Source organism: Egretta garzetta, unplaced genomic scaffold, assembly GCF_000687185.1.
Source record: "Egretta garzetta isolate BGI_Z169 unplaced genomic scaffold, ASM68718v1 scaffold1099, whole genome shotgun sequence".
Lineage (NCBI taxonomy): Eukaryota > Metazoa > Chordata > Aves > Pelecaniformes > Ardeidae > Egretta > Egretta garzetta.
In genome coordinates, this window is record NW_009260835.1 from 169,409 (window position 1) to 183,234 (window position 13,826).

A 13,826-nucleotide genomic window follows, 5' to 3' on the forward strand; every position below is an offset into this window, starting at 1 on the left:
ATATGAATTACTATTCCATATTTATTTTCTGAATATGATCTGAATTTCCACAGTAAACTCCTGAGTTAGGAACGATCAAATTCAAATCACACATGTAAGCCTCATATTTTGACTGGGTGTAGCAAGCATTCAGTTAGTTAATCATGCACATCAGAGCACTTACAGATCACCTCAGATATGAAGGGAAAAGCATCAGTTCCTGGGTAACTGAAACCTGTCCCAGTCAGGTATCTCTTCCTTCCAGGCTCACTGTATCATGTTTCTACATAAAGAACAACATCCTTCCTGGAATGCTCCCCCTTAGGGGGAACAGCAAGGAAAAAACCCAAGGAACTGGTGTGTGAGACAGTGGTATGTCTTTGATTCATTGATCCTAAGGATGGATGGTGCTGAGACATCCTCAAGAATTCAGTGGCTTTGGAATCTGAGTTCCAGCTTGCCAGTGGTTTTGCTACCCGCAAACCATGGAAAGTTGAAGAGGTTATTTCTTTTCTTTTTTTTTTCTTTTTTTTTTTTTTAATTTTCTGGCAGTGAAAATGCTTGTTTAATGCTTTTCATTTGTTTGGGAAGAAGAAGAAGAATTAGTCCTCCTCTCGATAGTCTTATGTTCACCTACACTACGTCAGCATGAAGTCAGTAAATGATGTTGGTATTAAAAAACTGAATCCTTTTCCTTTACTGTATTTGGATCATCTGTGGATTATATCCCTGCAGCTGCACCAAGCCCTCAAAAGTCCATAAAGCTGCACTTAGTGTTTCCACATGTAGTCTGATTGCAGGGTCACATTAAACGTAAATATATTAAAAAGAAGGTTTCAAGAGCATGGCCTGTCACTCTTCCCTGTAAGTTCAGAAGGTAACTGTATTCATCTTCTGTTGTTCTAGCTGTACTGATATAACTTAAGATTTGCTTTGAGTATAAAATCCATCTTAAAAACCTCATTTATTTATGAGTAATGTTACAAAACAAGTAATATTTTAGCCTGGAATGTCCTTAAGCATGCTGAAACTGTAAAATCCTATTCAAGCTGTCTCTTCTTTACTTCAGTCCATTCAAAAAACAGAGTCTAAGACTTCCAAATACTGACAGAAGTGCTTGTTAACTTCATAGAAAACATCCAAACAGTTCATGGAATTTTTGCCTTGGGGAAGCATTTGTTTTTCTTGTTTGGTCAATTAAACACTGCTTTTCCTAAAAGAAGACGCATTGTAACATCAGGCGTGATAATAACCAGAAACACCAACGGGTTGTTGCAAAAAGTTTGGGTTGAAGTCCATGTTCCAGTTATGCATTGGAGAGCTCAAGGGAGGGGAAATGCAAACTGAGGAGTCTTCTGCATAATTTTCCTTGAGATTATTCATGCTGAAGAGCTCCAAGCAGATAAAAAGCAGCTTTCTTAGGAAGACGATAGTGCTCTAATGGCAAGGAGAAAAAAATTAAGCTACGTGATTACTTTTTCAATGTAAGTAAGGGGAATTTTAAAGAAAAATGCTATAAAGAAGTTATCACGGTGCTATCAAAAGCATTGGGAAAGCTTTTCTGCTGAAAAGCAATAGGTGTAAAGAGCATAGGAAGTCTTGAGCTGAATGAACACTCAGAAAGTGCTGATTCAACACAAGCTGATAAATTTGACAGAATGCAACGATTTCACCAACATCTTCACAGAAAAAAAAAATTGTTTTATTTCAACACAATTAAGATGCATGATGTTCACTTTATGCTTTATTCTTGTGCTTACATTTTAGATTTATCTCCTTTTTTTAAACATTGGAATAGAAATGTCAAAACGATAGGAAGCTGCAGGGAAGCATTTCTGTCAGTCTGAAGTGAACCATTGATTTTAAATTATTTCAATCTCACACAAAATCAAGGAATACAGATTTTGAAGCCTTGGACTTTCCCAAGAGGTGGGTCTTGGGAGGGAAATCATCTCTGTGCTGGAAAGCTTTTAAACACATGCTTAATTCCTTGTCCGGGAGAGGGAGAGGTTGAGCGCGTAGTTAAGTGGTGCGTTTATCAGAAGGCTCAAACAGGTGTGTCAAAGGAGTTGTGAAGGAAGCTCAGCTCCTGAGAAAAGCAGGATGGATCCATCTCAAGGTGTTGTGGGCACCTGCAGCGCAGCTGCCTGGGGTTTCTGCATGAACACTGGGTGAGGAGAGGAGGGTTCACCCGGCTGAAACCTCCGTGATAGAGTGAGATGTATTGTGCCTGGGAGGTTCCCAGCTGTTTTCTAAATTTCACATAAAAAAGCCCATCCGGGAGAGGAATCTGTCAGGTGGTATATAATCTATTCACAAAAATAGGTCTTAATGACATTTTACAGCTATATAATTTCAGATGGCCTGTTTCCTTTCATTAGTACCATTTACAGATACTGCCTTCACAGCCACAAACACATAAAGTCAATCCAGCACTTGCTCTTTTCAAGAGGTCTGGTTGTAGAAGAACATTTAAGGAGATCTGTCCTCTTCCTCTGTCTTTATGTGAATGGCTTTTTGTTGGGTCACCGATTATTTAAAGTAAAACATAAGGTGTGTTCTTCAAAGTTTCAATATAACTACTGGTGAGCTTCCTCTTTGGATTTTGTACCTACCTTCTCGACCTGAATAGATTAGGTTAAAGGTGGAGTTGGAGGTCTCTGCTCCCTTCCCCTCTCCGTTGGGCTGGTGAGTGCATGTAGAAACCCTGGACTGCAGCCCCTAGCCAGCTCCTGGCACACCACATGTCAGTCGGCCATGTTAACTGCAACTCTCTCGCAAAGTCCTTATTAGGCTAAACCAGCAGATTTTACTCTCCTCCTTTCTCCAGGTTGCTGTGGGAGTGTAACTGATGCACCTCATTAGAGTTTGAGATTGTGTGAGTAATCCTATTGTTTCTATCGTTCTGTGTAAAGTGTGTATAATCACCCTGCTTCCTCATGATGGTATGAGTAACCTCGTTTTATGACACGCTTTTTCCATATTCCCTATTCTTCGCTCTTTCACTTGTGATTCTACCTCTGTAACTTTGGATTAATTCAGGTGAGGGAGGAAGCTGGGAGGTGGGAAGAAGGAGGGATGCAACGGCAGAACAAAAGCACTTTTCCTTCCCTCACCTGTAACCCTTAAGGTTCAGTTTAACCGTGGGCTAGAGATCAGACGATAAGCTGGAGGAAATCACACAGACAAAATCCACGTGGCTGAGACAGTGCTGCTACAGACAGCAATGTCTCTGTGCCGCTGCAGTGGCAGAGTTCAGGTTTGTCTTCTGCTGGGGGCCTGGGCTGCACGTGCCCCAGGGGAGCCTGGGCAAGAATGTTTGCATCCTTTTTTATGGGCAAATCTGACACAACTCTGCTTTGGAGACTAAGAGGGTGTGAGGAGCTTGTGCATGGGCTTTGCAGACCATGCTCTCTGTCAGGGTTCCTGTGGGCATGCAAGGGGAGGGAAGGGGGAGCCCCATACCTGGGAGTCACTCCTTCTCCCCCAGGGAAGTGAGAAATGCTCTTCATTCCCTGCCGCCCTCTGGCCACTGCTCCCTAGGCTGGGGGTGGCATGGGAGGCGACCCGAACCACCATCATGCAGCTCGATCCTCCCTCTCCTGCTTCATGTGAGAGCAAGGGAGAAGGCAGGGTGGCAGGGATGCTTCTCAGGGCTCCTTCCGAACATGCCTGCAGCACCCTGTGCAGCACCACCCGGCTTGCCAGGTGCTTCATTCTGTTCCTTGGGGGTGGAAGCGGTTGCTTGGTGAAAGTGTCACCACCCTAGGGGCCTTGTCCATGTTAGCGCTGCCAGTGCTGCTCCCGCTGGTGGAGCCAAACCACTGAGATGGGAAACCTAGGGCCAAGAAATCAAGTGTAGGCACGGTCTAGAGTTTGTTTACAACACGTTTGCTACCTAGATGAATCATAGTAAAATAAGTTGCCCTCTTAAAACGGTATACAAATCCAGCCACCGGCTGAGCATTATTGCTGTGCCCTGGCTAATTCCTATTTAAGAGGTAATAGTCCGTCTGCCTGAGTCCTTTCCTTGTCCTTTGCTACTCTGCTCAGTCTAACATCTTCCATCATTCACCATACAGACATTGTTTTTCTGGTGAAATTCTTCTGAGATCTCAGTGAAGAAGGGTCTGAAAAACAAAAACTGGGACTGGCTTTGGGCACAAGGATGGCTTTGCTCTTTGCTAATGTCTAGCAGTTACCCGAAAGCAGCGAACATACTTTTAATTTAGCGTTGTTATTTCAGACGATACATTTGTTTTCCTCTTGCTGCATATGCCCCATTCTTGCAGCTACTCAGTATTCAGTAATGCCGGCACATCCAGCACGTTGTGGTGCTTTGCTCACTGCGTTCCTGTGTTCAGCTCCCCCGCTCAGAGAAACAGCCATATTGGGTTCTACTGTCGCGCGTGTTTTGCAATATCCCTCTGCCAGTTGTTTCCACCAGTACTGCGTCTGTCTCTGCTGCAATGTTTTGCCGCAGGAGTTGGGCAGTGTTGTTCAGAACATTTCCCAAATGCTCAATAAGGCTTTTTGTTTCTGCAATTTAAGGTTTGTTGTATTTCCTGGAGATGAGACAGTTCACGGTTTCTCGGAAGTGCGGGAGCAGCAGACATACGCAAGTTGAAGGGAGAAAGGAGGTTAAACATCAGCCACTGGATTGATGGATTGGTTTTCTTTACTTCCTTCATAATATATGGACATAAAACAAAATCTTACACCTCGCACTTTGACATTTTTGGCAAACATCAAATACAGACCAACACAAAAACAACAGGAGCACATACCAGGAATCAGTCCCACAAAATCTACCTTTTTTTACCTTGCTGCCACAAAACCCTAATCCCCATATTGTTAAAATATTTGCCTCTCCTCCGTACAAGCTTAGCCCACTTGATAGATAGTCCATTTCTTTTTAGTGTCTACTGCCCTTGTGGTATCATTTTTATTTGCAGGATGAGAGGTGAGGAAGTCCACTGGGGACTTTCCCGTTGCTACTCATTTTATGCAAAATTTCCTCAGATGCTATAGCGATGGGTATCTGGGAGTCTTTTCTTCTGTCGTATCCAGCATGGAAGGGTCTTGGTCCTTGTTATCCATACAGTAGATTCTCATCATTAGCAACATATCAGTGCGTAGCTGATCTTAAATGGTTGTTGTTGCCACTGGCTGGATAACAGAATAAATGGCAGGGAAAGTGTACCCTGGGCAAGTATTGATTGCTGTTTCAAGATATTGCCAGAAATGAGATCCACAGTAACTACACTAAAACATTACAATATAAGTTGGTGAGACACCATGTTCTGAACTGTTTTCAACTTTGTCAAGAACATTATTGATCATCTATATCCAAGGGGACTTGGTTTCCGAAGTGTTCTTGTTACAGTTTCTGGCTCGCCTACAAGCACACTAAACCAAATGTACCTTGTCTGGGGAGCTAAGTGGTCTCTGGTCTGCCTTGCCCTTGAATTGAAACCACGTTCTAAGAGATTTCCTCAGCCCTGACGTCGTCAGCAGAGAACAGAGCTGTGTTGGAACATGAGGGGAATATTAGATCATGGAAATTAACTAAGTGAAAGGACTTAATCAAATTCCTTCATTCCTAGGTTGTTGTTTTTTTGGTTTTTTTTTAAAGTCATAACAAATTAGGAGGACTATCTAGTGCAGGAAAAGAAAACAAACCTTACACAGAACAAAACCCTAGGAAAAAAAACCAGTAGTTCCAGGCTCATGATGTCTTTGCTTTATGTTCTGATGCGTCCCTACTGATGTGATTTTAATATATACCATGTATTTTTCAGAATATGCTCTCCACTGTCTTGCATGGAGCTGGGGGTTGCTGATGCCACTGGAATGTGGTAGAAAACAGCTTTTAAATTCCTGGTAAAAAGGATTGTGCTGGATATGATCATAGGCTGATGAGATGATCCAGAAGCGGTGCTGATGATCTGTGATTTTGCTATTTTGGGAACATATATCCTAGGAGCAGGGCTGATTGAAACTGCTGTAAATAACAGAACTTTTATTTTAATTGTTTATGAGAGACAATATAAGGCGTTCATTGCAAACCGAGGCTTGTGGACACGTTGGTCATGTAACAGTTCTGATCCACTGGCGCTGGCTGCAGCGTTAGAGCATCCCTGAGTCTGAGGACTGATTGGGGCAGTTTCCCAGCTGCCCTCAGACAGATGGAGGAGTGGATGGATGCCAGACCTCTCTGCGTTTTTTTCTGCAGGTTTTATGTGGCCCAGCAGAGCATTACTGAAACAGCAGGTCCTGTACCACTCGTGTAGTAAAGGCTAATGGGTTCGTTGCAGAAATTTTTAGGTTTTCTGTGTACAGTTGTAAGCATCCCATTTATCCAACAGCTGTGCTATTGTTCTTTATGACCACTGACTTGAATGAGTTACCAGGAGCTGTTTTCAGAAGGGGCTCTTTGCCGCCCGTGGCTGTTTTTATCTATGCTCTTGTGTCCCTCAAAAAGAGCTGGGTTTTAAAAAGGTGTGACTCAGCACAGTTGTGTCATGTCATTCGTTATTATTTCTTGCTGAGAGCCTTGGGCATTACCTCAACACAATTATGAAACATGGCCCTATTGTGACTAGCCCTGTACACAAATAAGCTGAAGGGTAGTCCTGTTACAAATTGAACAGTACAATGAGAAATACCAGCTAGAGACAATGAAATGAGTGCAGAAAAACAGGATAATATTGCAGCCATCAGTGGTTGGGTTAGTCTGCAACTGCCACAGCTGAAAACACAGGATTTCTAGTTTGCAAAAAGATCTTTAAAAAAAGACAAAGATAAACTTTACACCGTTATTTAAGAGTCAAACAGTAACAAAAGTTTGGAAGTTGTGAACCAATTGAAAGAATAGTTACAGATTGACTGAAGTAGGGTACTAGCAAACCTGGACTTGCTTCTCATGATCCCTGCTGCTGAAGAGCAGGTCTGCTTCTGTGGCTGGTGGTTGTGCTCCCAGTCCCGTCCTTCCCTGACAGCACACTTCTGCAGACTGCTTCATGGTAGGACTGCAAGTGTGCTGAGCCTCAGACCATCTGGCTCAGCCAGTATGTCCACTGCTCTGGAGACGACTCCCAGAATCCAGCCCTTCTTCCATGGGGAAGCACTGGCCACCCAAAAAGACCCCATTGAAATAAATGTTTCAGAAATTTCCAAGCTCTCTGCTGCAAGCTTGAGCTCAGTTAGATTAAGAGCTCCAGGACCTTCGGTTCAGCTCCATGGATGACTACCTCCAAGCAGCACGTCTTGAAAACACTAGAAACGTACCATGGATCCTGTGAGCACAGGAGTCCCTGGAGATGTACCAAGGGTCCAGGCAGAGTGAACCGTGAACCGTGCGTGTCTTCAGTCTCACAGTGATCACTGAGTATACACTATCTGGGGGTGCGGTTCATCTCTTGCTGTTGGAGGAGTTTTCCTCTAGGAAAACTTTGATGATTTCTAATCATAACATGTAAGTGTCTAACCCCTGACAGGTGTCTGATAGACCTTGTGGCTGCAAAACGCATTTGATTTTGGGGAATCTTTGAAAGAGCAGCAGTGATCCTTTATATATTTTCATGAGAGCTCCGTTAAGACTTAAGGATCATCTCTGATGAAAGAGGCATGGTGGCTGAGGGAAAATTACAGTGTTGGGTCAAGAAGATGGGTTGATGTAAGCGTCAGCAGCTGGGTGCCACAGAGATCGTGAGAACCCTTTTCAAGATCCTGCCATTCACCTAACGATCTATGACCTGCTATAGAGATTGTGGAATTTGTTCTTTTTGTCTTAGCTTGGAAGGAAATAATTAATGGTCTGAGTATTAATGTCAGCTGATAGGTTTCCATTAACTACCATGGTCTTTGAGTCCACTTATACTTGAAATGTTTGGTTATGTCTCTGCAAGAAGGTGGTAGATGTCCAGGAGTGATTGTATTGTCCCTCTTGTCACTGGTTTCCCCTGCCAAACTCCAGCAAGGTAAAAGGTTTTAATGCCTTTACAGTCCTCCTGCCCCCTGCCTTTAATTTAGCAGCTCTTCCTGAAACGCCACGGTTCTTTTTTGAAAATAGGAATAAAAGTTTTGCTATCACTCCACAAAGATGGGCTGGTGCCCACCCTGCTGAGGACAGCTTCTGAGCCACAGCAGGTCGGTGGTTTCCAGCCCAAGTGCAGGTTGCAGCAGAGAGGCAGCCCCCACTGGTCCCTGTAGGAACTCCAGGCAGAACATTACTGCTTACTTTCCAAGTAGCGAGCTGAACCAAGCATGCAACAAGTTTTGTATGGTCAGCAGTGCAGCCTCAGAACAAGTATTTAACCTGGGGAAAAAAGCACATAAGAGGGTAATGTGTGTGTGCTGGGAGGAGAGATCATTATTTTTACACCAAGAAATACAGTGTTTGGAAAAAAAATGTTTAATTCACATGGGTTTTTAGAGTTAGAGGAAGAATGTTTATTGTTTGGGTCAAGGAAAGTCTGTAATTTTGGGGTGCTATTCTGAAAATAAAAAATGACACTATTATTAGTACAGGGATTCTCTAACAGCCTACCCATAAGAGTTCAGCATACTTTTTTTTCCTCCTTAGCCATGCATAGGTTTTCATGCTGAATGGCTCCTTTCAGGAGCCCGACGATGCCGAGGGTCTAGGCTGGTTGTCCTTTTCTCTCCAGTTTCCACATCTGGAGCAGTCCAGTCAAGGACTATACTGTTAAAACAATAACACTTTAAAATTAGACTCATCAGTAAGAGCATATAATTCATGTTATGACAAAAATTGGTTTCAGATAATTTAGCAAGTGGCATCTGGTGTTGTTGCGAGCTGCAATGGGATCTTGTCCATCTCCAAGTTGGGGAATTCCTTTTCAATTGATACTGTTGTTGAAATAGCTGAGACTCAACTCCAGATATCTTAACTTTCTGTTTTCTGCTTATTTTAATGCTGGTTGATTCTCCTGGATTCCCTACTCTCCTTATTAATTATAAATTGAAAAGATAACAAAATATTACAAAGCACTGCCATGTCTGTGGAATCCAGCATATTGGATTTTTTGCCTGGAGTGTCAAGCAAGATTAATTATTCTGATAATAGCAGGATTAATCCATTCATCACATAATGCAAAAAGACACTGCTAACATTCGGACTGAGTTATTCTTGGTCTTGAGAGGCGCAAATGGCAGCCCTGACATTTAGAGGGCATTTGTGCCTTTAAAAAAACCCCATTCCCCTGTTACCTTCTCCTGCTCCTTGGGCCAAATTCTTGCTGCAGACCTGGCTGTTACCATGGGGGCAGGAGGCAGCCCTGCGGAGGGTTGTGTAGGTATGAATGTTTGGCAGAGCCCTTGAATTTTAGGTAGACGGTATAATTACTCCATCATTCAACACACAAAAAAAAAAGAAGTGATTTTGCTTTTCTCCGATTGCCTTAGTTCCTGCTTTCCTATGGTGAGATTGTCAAGATCTGTTGCACGGCTTTTGAAAGCTAATTTGAGGTTAGACCGTGAGTAAAAATCAATTCTTGATTTTTGTCAACTGTGAGCTGCAGCCAAAGGGTCTGATTTGGGAAGAGGGTGAGCGGCCATGCTGGCGTGCTGCCCTCGCTGGCAGCTCCAGCTGTCAGCATCTTCTGGAATGGCCTCCAAGTTTCTGCTCTTCCTCTGAACTGATAAAACTCAGGGGCAGGGTCCTTTCAGTCTAAACACCTCGTCTTCCAAAATTTCTTCTGTTTTGGTGTTACTACAAAGGAAAAGAAAGTGAGATCTCTGGAATGCGCCCTCATTAAAAGGAGGCTGGGAACTGGCTGGCTGTGTGACCGGAGCCCATCTCAGCTCATGTATTTGTAACCGAAACACCTCAACTTTCCGGAAGTCTGTAAATGGATTGCTTTCAGTCAGAGCAGTACACAGACATTATAAAACCTGCAATTACTTTTACTGTAGGGCCATAAAATATAGATCTGTTAAAGTCTGGGTGCAGAAGACACGGGCATCCTACAGTTCCGACCAGCGCAGATGAGAGTCTATTACAGATGATGAAAACAAGGTACTAGAAAATCCATTAGAGCTATTTGTTGCCACTTGCAATGATAGTACCTGTAACCACATTAAATCAAAGCATCTCTTGGACTTCGTTACAAATTTCTTATATCAATACTGTATGCTGATATAAATAATAGCATAACAAAATCAGGGAGAAGAAATTACATTGCATTGTATGATTTAGGGACTTGTGATCAATTATTTAGCATTTATATCAGAGAAGCACTTAATGTTTTCCATTGGGGTGGGACCCTGTAGTGCTAGGGACTGCATACGCATTGAGTGAACAAAAATCACTGTCCCAGAGTGCTTTGACCATCTAAATTGGGTTAAGGACATATGAGTGTAAAATGAGAGAGTAAAAATGATTAAACTCCTCTCTAGATACTGCCGCTCTGGGATTGAAACTATACTCATATCCAGTAAGAGAACAGAAAGAAGCATCTGCTTTTGAACTCCAGGAAACAGTAAAAAAGAGACCAAGAGAAACCAGCGGCCATGGTGCGTTACACAGCTCTTTCCCCATGCTCTTCAAAGCCCTCTTCTTTTCTCATATGCCGTCCACAAACACAAACAGGACTGACTGATGTTTCTTCTGGAAATAGCGAGGCTGGCCCAGCATGGATCACGAGGACAAGCAAGAATAGCGTGTTTTTGTGGTAATAATAAATGGCACAAGATTGTCATTGTGCTTTAGACGAGAGTCTGGAGGGAAAACCAGCCTTGCTCTTCCTGATCCATCAGGAGGTTCGTATTTGAGTTTGCAGGCTCTATGAGCTCAAAACATAAAAAGGAGATATGAATCAAACATGCCAGTAAAGTTCAGTGAAAGTAATATGAACCCAAAACAATGATTTTTTTTTTCCCCCCACAGCTCTGTTTGCAGTGTGTAATTATCATGAGCTGGTTGGCAGTCCTGCAATAATTAGGCACAACAGCATGAGTTAGGAATGTATCATCAATCTTAGCTTACAATTTCTTTGCTTTTGTTGGTTTATGTTAACCTCATAATACTTAAATAGTAGTATGCATCTTTGTGAAAAATGTTCGAAATGAAAAAGCCCACCTCAAAATAAACTATAGTGGATGCCTCAATTTCTAGCACAAATAGGTAATTTGCATCTTAGAAATCTAAGATTCATACAACCCTTGTTGACGTAGATGAGCAGATATATCTGTGTTATAAGTCACTGGTTTGCAAATAATTTTAAACAATAAATCCGAAACCCAAACTTGTAAAATGCTACATTTGCAAGGACTGCTTGTGTGGGTGCAGTTCAGATAACAAGGGCAGAGATTCTAAGTACCTAAAGGATGTGAAAATCCGGTTTTTACTCAAGGTGGCTTTCAAAATCTCAGCCTGTTTATTCAAGGTATTCACCTTCATGCATTTGTCCCTGTGAAACAGTTGTGTCAGAGAAACACATTCCTGTCCTAAAGGGTGATACCGCCGTTAATGAAGACAGATTTTCAGGAGTTTTCTTTCGGGATGCATGTGGGGGAGAATGGAAGGATGCTCTGGTCTTCTGCAGACCTCGAATGGCAGAGCACTGTTTGTCTCCCCCCAGGGCAAAAGTCTGGAGCCCTTCCCCAAGCTCTGGGCAGCTGGAGTCGATGCCATCCCAGCGCTCCTGCTGGGCAGGAGCAAAGTCTTAATACAAGCAGCAATGCTTGTTCCTGGCCCAGGTCCACAGTCTTGTCATCAGCCATGTGGGCTGGTGGGCCCCAAGACAACCTGCAGCAACTGATCCTCTACCCTTCTTTGAGGCTGAAAGTCTGGATTTTTTGTATCATCTTCATTCTTTAAAAGGAGGAGCGGTAGTAAGCATCCTCATCTTCTGACAAACAGAGCCTTTGGGGCAGTTGCTGTTCCTATTTTGATCCTTAATCAGTCCAGTCCTGGAGAGGGGCTAAATACAGTCTGCTCACTTTGCCGGCATACGTACAGAAAGCCGTGGACCCTACGGGTGGGTGTTACAGCATTATGTCAGCATTGCCCCTTTTTCTCTTCCACTTTACCACAGAGTGGTACCAGAAAGGTGGATTTATCGATTATTTACCAAAAGGCTACAGATTAAATAAACATACAGCCTCCTTGCTCCCACCAGCCTGTGACTACGGGCTCTCCAAACCGCTTGTCTGCATGCCATATAGCAAAGCCAAAAGGCAGGAAAGCTTCCTGTCCTCATACTGTTGACACGACGCAACCGATGTCCATGTCTCTAATATCCCTGAGAGAATAACTTACGAGATTTAGCTGAAACTCCTGAGAAAATCCTTGAACGTGGCCTCTGAACACCTCAGATTTGAAGATTTTGTGTGTGCATGTGTGTCTGTGTACATACTTACGTATCGATAGATATAAAAAAAATTAAAAGTCTGCTTCAACTTCCATTCCTGGAAAGTGGAATATTTCCATTGGGTTTAATAGGAGAGTAAAATTAAGTCCCGGTTCAGGAAAGTGCTTGAATCCATGCTTTGAGGAGGTGACTTGTCCCAGAGACTTCAATTAGGCATGTCAGCAAAAGCTTTGCTGACTAAGGACTTCCAAAGCTCAGCTGGTGTGGAGGGCAGCATCCACGCTGGATGTTATAGGATGTTGACCTCTCTCAAGAACCCCGTGCAGCAGCCAACCATCTGCAAAACATGCAGAGTAATCATAATAATTCCCTTGGCAGCCTCTTTCAGAGAGGAAAGGGAAAAGAAAGAGTAGAAAAAAAGGAGGAAATTCATTTTAGTTAGCATTGAAATACTCCTGTGATTATTGCCTTCATGTTTTTTAGTTTGGGGCTACATATTAGAGCATTTCTACTCTCAACACCAAATGTTATAACAAGGTCGTCAGGACTAATGAGTGGTAGGAAGGGGAAAAGAATACCCATTGTACTAGTTTTGTATTCTCCTCCATCTCCCCCATCCTTAGGAGAAAGCGTATTTTCGGGGTAGTTAGCATTATTTACTAGTTGCCACAAATTGCTTTCATATCTTATTGTAGGGATGGCCTACTTCCCTGACCCCTTGAGCAATATACCGAAGTCTTCATATGCCTGAGAGCCTGTTGTTCCAGAATTTATATGAATCCCCTAGTTAGGGAAGGTGCAAATATTGCAGTTGTGCCTGTCATCTTTCCAGTTAGCTTTACTACACCTTTTTTTGGTTGGTTCCTATGGGAAAAGACAAAGGGAAAGAAGGTTGTGGGTTTTTTCTTTTCTGTCTGAAGCACTAATATGTGCAACACACTGACATTGCTACACCTGATGCACTGAACTTATTCATTCCTCTGGAAGCTCTGGTAATGGCAATCCTTGCTTTGCTGAATGGCTGCCTCTGGTTAGTGCCTACTGGGCAATGAGCAGCATGATCAGGCCAAAGCTGATTTACATGGAAGGCCTGTTTACACAGGAGGTCAGAGGGTGGTGGTGTCCCCATACAGAGATGAGCCTGTGAGAGTCCATGAAGCTGACTCTAAAGTAAAGGCACGCTTTAGCAGATTAAGTTCTGAAATACGTTGCATGTACAAATGGAGAAAGTAAAATGAGAATATTTTTTATGTACCACATGTAATAACCCTTTAAATACTTTGTGAGCCCTCTAGTGGTGCTCTCTATGCCCTGGAAACCTCCAGGAGACAGCTGAGGCCAGGTAGCCCTTTCGCCCATCATGTTAGTACCAACACTGCTCTTCAGGGTTCAGCTTGCACACCTTCTTGTTTCAGATTACTGTTAAAACCACAGAGATGAGAACTTTATTTCTGCCTACCCATGATAAAGCATTCTTCAAAACATAAGCGGGAACTCGCTGAAACCTCT